Source organism: Xenopus laevis, chromosome 2L (genome assembly GCF_017654675.1).
Source record: "Xenopus laevis strain J_2021 chromosome 2L, Xenopus_laevis_v10.1, whole genome shotgun sequence".
NCBI classification, from domain to species: domain Eukaryota; kingdom Metazoa; phylum Chordata; class Amphibia; order Anura; family Pipidae; genus Xenopus; species Xenopus laevis.
Genome location: NC_054373.1, coordinates 103,647,344 through 103,652,878, shown reverse-complemented (window position 1 = coordinate 103,652,878; position 5,535 = coordinate 103,647,344). Strand labels below are relative to the sequence as shown.

The 5,535-nt window shown below is 37.4% G+C and overlaps 1 long non-coding RNA gene across 1 annotated transcript; it reads left to right on the top strand.

The window, feature by feature from the left end:
• Window positions 1–2,459: 2,459 nt before the first annotated feature.
• LOC108707724 lies at window positions 2,460–3,384 on the top strand. The gene is made up of 2 exons (XR_001934318.2): window positions 2,460–2,662; window positions 2,921–3,384. It is a non-coding gene; the product is annotated as an uncharacterized LOC108707724 (long non-coding RNA).
• The last annotated feature ends 2,151 nt before the right edge of the window (window positions 3,385–5,535 follow it).

Below are 5,535 nucleotides of genomic sequence, written 5' to 3'. Positions count from 1 at the left end.
TACTATCGATCGATTATTCGAAGGATTTTAATCGATCGATCGAAGGATTTTTCTGCGATCAAAAAAACCTTAGAAAACTGATGGGGAAGGTCCCCATAGGCTAACATTGACCTCGGTAGGTTTAAACTGCCAAAGTATGTAGTCGAAGTTTTTTTTAAAGAGACAGTACTTCGACTATCGAATGGTCGAACGATTTTTAGTTCAAATCGAAGTCGTAGTTGAGGTCGTAGTAGCCTATTCGATGGTCGAAGTACCCAAAAAAATTCTTTGAAATTCGAAGTTTTTTTACTTTGAATCCTTCACTCGAGCTTAGTAAATGTGCCCCAATGTGTCGCATGACAATAGAAAAGATGGCAATAGAAAAGAAGGAGGGAAATGTCTGTTATGCAGGATTTAAAAGCTAATATAAAGGAGGAGGTGATGTTAGAAACATGAGGGGGCTGAAGCCTTATGGTGGAGCTTTTCATTGATTGTAAAGAGTCCAGCAAATTAATTGTAGGAGTATGCTATAAACCCCCTAATGTAAGTGAAGATGAAGAGGAGAAGCCCCTTATGCAAATAGTAAAGGCTGCTAGTTTGGGGAAAATAATGATAATGGGGTATTTTAATTACCCAGATATTGACTGGAGCAACAGTACTGCGTGGATAGTTTATAAACTTGTTGCATATGGCACAGGTTGTTGAGGAGCCAACCAGAAATTGTGTTTTAACTGTGATGTGATATGGTGCCCAACAGGGGTCGACGTATATCTTTCGTATATAACATGCACGTCTCATCGACTCTGTAAGCCTATGATTAAGGGATTTACTCCCGAAACGCGTAAGGCGATTGTTGTCTGCAGGACAATGCAATAAACCTGCCTTTACCGGCGTACTGTCCTATTTTTGGTTTTTGAATATGTGCAGACAGTGGGGAGGCTGTGGACTGAGCACCCGGCCATCTATATGAGAGCAGAAACGAGAAGTTGAGTTTCGAGCGTGCCTATGGTTCATTTTGGTTTCTACAGAGGCTAAGACTAACCCCAAAAATTTAAATAAATTAATATTAAAAAGATGCGGGTTGAGAGTGTGGCTCCTTTAAATAATACTACCCAGTATGTTTGCAACAGATACAGAAAAGTCAAATGTGCTAAATCAGTAAATTTCTTCAGTGTATACAATAGAGGAGTCATACCCACCTTATAGCTGCACTGTTGGCTCAGTTCAATCTGACTCAGGATATAGTTCATAAAGCTTTACTAAAAATGAATGTGAACAAGGCACCAGGGCCAGATGGAATACACCCTCAGGTTCTAATAGAGCTTAGTTCAGTTTTAGACTGACCTCTATTTCTGATATTCTCAAACTCCATTTCATCTGGTATGGTACATATAGATTGGATGAAAGCTGATGTAATTCCTATATTAAAAAAAATAATTAAGATCTCAGCCTGGCAATTATAGACCTGTTAATTTGACATCTATGGCGGGAAATTTATTTGAAGGCTTGTTAAGGGATCACATTCAAAATAGTGAATAGCATTATGAGCAGCAATTTACATGACTTTATGAAGGATAGGTCAAGTCAAACAAATGTTATTGTTTTTTATGATGAGGTAGGTAACAGGCTAGACATCGAAGGAGCTATAGATGTGATCTATTTAGAATTTGCCAAAGCCACAAATGACGAAGGTCTGTTGAATTGAATGAAGTCCTTTACACATGGATAGGAAACTGGCTACAGGATTGAGTACAGAGGGTGGTTGTTAATGGTACATTCTCTACTTGGAGTAAGGTTTTTAGTGGGGTCCCTCAGGGCACTTTTATTTAACTTGTTCATTAAAGGAGAACGAAAGGCAAATATTACACACTACACCCCTAAACAGTCCTACTATAGTAGTGTGTGATCACTATATTTTTAGCCCACCTATTTGTAAATTTGAATAGTTATTTATATCTCAGGTTTACAGCCTGCTTTGCCTAATGCTGCCACCATCCTGTGTATGGTATGCCTACTTCAGTTCCCTCACTGTCCCTCACTGCCCCAATAGTAATTATGCGCATGCAAATATAGCAGGGACAGTGCCATGGTATAATGGAGGAAAGGTTTGTATTTAAAGCATGCGCAGAGACAAGACATTTCTCCTATTGTGATTCAAAGGCTGGAGGTGCAGCTTTCTGTAGCCTGGAAGAATTTATTCAGATTTGAATATAAAAGTATGATGTTTTTGTTTTTTTTTGTTTTGTTTGTTTTTTTTGTTGGGTGATGAAAACAGGAGAAGTTTGCTCATTTGGTTTGGTGGTGGGGGAAGGAAGGCCGTATGGACAATTCAAGACTTTGCAAACTGGCCTTTTGGTGTGTTTGATAGAAAAGTTGCTGATGGACAGAGGGATGGACTCTGCGGGCTGGAGGGTGTATGGGTGGGTTTGTGGGATTTTTTGTTATTTTTTGTTTTGTTGTATGATTTCTGAACTGTTTATGAATTGATTGAATTGAATTGGGGATTTAATGTAAAGTGATCTTTTAAATAAAAAAAATTCCTATTGTGATTCAAGGCTGCCGCTGGCAGACAGCAGGAAGTGCAGTCAAGTTTCTATGACGTAGATCGAGTCCTGTTCTTGCTTTCTGCTCAGAGTGCCATTCCTCTCCAATAACACCACGGACACAGGAATTACTATGGACTGTGAGTGCTTGCAAAATATGTCTTTTAAATGAGATTCATTTTGTTTTAACCTTTCACTGTCCTTTAATGACTTAGGGGAGGGTATTGTAAGTAATGTATCAGTGTTTGCAGATGTGGCATCCTTGCAACATGATCTTGATAAACTGGCAATCTGGGCAGCTAAGTGGCAAATGAGATTCAATGTTGATAAATGTAAAGTCATGCACCTGGGATGTAAAAATCATCATACAATAACCTCTCTAATGCTTTATTTACCAGTAGGTCCTTCCAACTGTCAAGAGGGTACCCATTCCAATTAAAAGAAAAGAGGTCCCCCATCCACTACAGACTCCTGGATCCACCTCGTCAACTCCACGATTCCTCCCATTAAACTTACCTATGAGGCCAGAGGTATTTACAAAAAATTTGATAAAATCTGGAGCCCCTGGTGGGAATCCGGGCTGGGTGCCTCAACAACTTTCAATCTTGCTGAAGTTAGGACTGTTAGTACCCTTTTAGACTTACATGGGAATTCTCTGACCTCTACGGTAAAACAAGCCTGACTTTCAACTTGATCCTTACCCTTAATTAAATGAACAAAACCTTCTATGTTACATAACACATAGTATATACTGTTTTACCTGAACCTTTTGTATGCTTGTTTTGTTTTTTTTATTTTATTTATTTGTTTTCTCTATTATGTTTCACTAATTCGGAATAAAAACAATAAAAAGTTTCTCTAACTATTCGGAAAGGGATATTTTACAGTGAGAGCTGTGAAGATGTGGAATTCTTTCCCTGACTCAGTTGTACTCGCTGATATGTTAGATACTGTAGCTTTAAGAAGGGGTTGGATGGCTTTTTAGCAAGTGAGGGAATACAGGTTTATGGGAGATAGCTCATAGTACATGTTGATCCTGGGACTGGTCTGATTGCCATCTTGGAGTCAGGAATGAATTTTTCCCCCTCTGAGGGAAATTGGAGATACATACTTCAAATGTTTTTTTTTTGTCTTCCTCTGGATCAACTAGCAGTTAGACAGATTATACAGTATATAGACTTAAAAGGTTGAACTTGATGTGTCTTTTTTCAACCTAACTTACTATGTTACACACGTAATGGACTTGCACCTACTGAAAAACCCACATACACTGTTATTGAAGGCATACTAAAAGCGTTTTTTTATTGGTCTTACAGAAGAGTAAATAGCATGACAGATTGTTTTAGCAAAATATTTCTGAACGACTGTGACCCCTTAAACGTTTTTTTTTTCTTTTTAAGTGGCAGTCTGAGTAAAGTACTTAGCAGGCTAAAGCCTGTTTAAAATATGAAAGATGTAGTAGGTCAAATCAGCAAAATAAAGTAAAATACAGATTGTGAAATGGGAATTTAATGTACTGAGAAACTAAGGACAAGGCTAAATGGCCTGCAATAAGGAATAATGTCATGTGCTCTAGAATTGCCAGCTTCCTATTTGTACTAACCTCCCTCCTGCAGTTATGTTTGCAGTTTATTTCTGCAGGCTTTACATCTACTAGAGAAGAGGAAATTCAGGCACTTCAAATTTGTAAAATTCATATAGGAAAAGTGGAGAACTGGGATGACAAAGGTTTATGACACAATAATATTTTTGACTGCTGTGACAGAAGAACCATGGTAGTCAAATTACTTTCTCTTTGGCAGCTGAATGCACTGCTTATGTCAGATGCACACATGTCATGTAGGGTTCACTCAAAAATAGTTATTTCTGGGTCATTTACAACTCAAAACATATTTAAAGCATGTTGAGAAATCAGATATTTAACACAAATAAAAAAGATGGAAAAGGCAACAATTAGTGTCTATTATGATCAAATTAAAATTGGGGAGCCACCATATCAACAAAAACGTCAATTTTTTTAGGAATGTTAGAAGAGGTATTTCTTCAGAAGAGACTATGCAAAAAAAAAAAAAAAGCATGTATTAAAGAAAGAAGAAGGAAAATTACTGGCAGTATAAGAAGGTAAATTTCAGATGAATAACATTAAAATAGATAAAATAACAATAAAGAATAAAACAACATTTATAAAAACCAGTTCCAACAGCCAAAACACTAACCTGGCAATAATTTAAAAATGTAATATGCATTTTGTGTGCAGTAGGGGATAAGTGTAAGGAAGACATACAGTACTGGTGCTGAGGCAGACATTAACTTTAATGGGAATGGCATCCCTTCCACCTCCTCACACTGGGAGCCTCCAACTGGTGAAATGGGAACACCTGATGATAGAATTATCATTATTATGTACCTGTTGTGTCCAAAGTAGTATGTGCTTTCCCTGACTATGTTTTGTATGTTTGGGTCAGCACCAGCCTGTGAAACTGTACCTATTAAACAGAACCTTTATCCAGGATTACAAATAGCGAATTTTCATCTGTAAGGACTGTGCTAATTAAGTACAGGTATGGAATCCGTTATCCGGGAAACCCATTATCCAGATAGCTCCGATTTATGGGACAGCCATCTCTCATAGACACACAATTCAGTGATTTCCTATTTCTAATAATAAAACAGTACCTAGTACCTTGGAAGCAGAAGAATCCTATTGGATTTATTTAGTAGATAAAGGGGCAGATTTATCAAGGGTCGAAGTGAATTCAAGGGAATTTTTGAAGTAAAGAAATTCGAAATTCGAATTTTTTGGATACTTCGACCATCGAATAGGATACTTCGACTTCGAATTTACTTCGACTTCGTTTCAAAGTACAAATCGTTAGAATATTCGACCATTCAATAATCGAAGTACTGTCTCTTTAAAAAAAACTTCGACTTCAATACTTCGCCAAATTAAACCTTCCCAAATTGCTATGTTAGCTTATGGGGACCTTAGACAAACTTTTTCCAAGTCTTTACG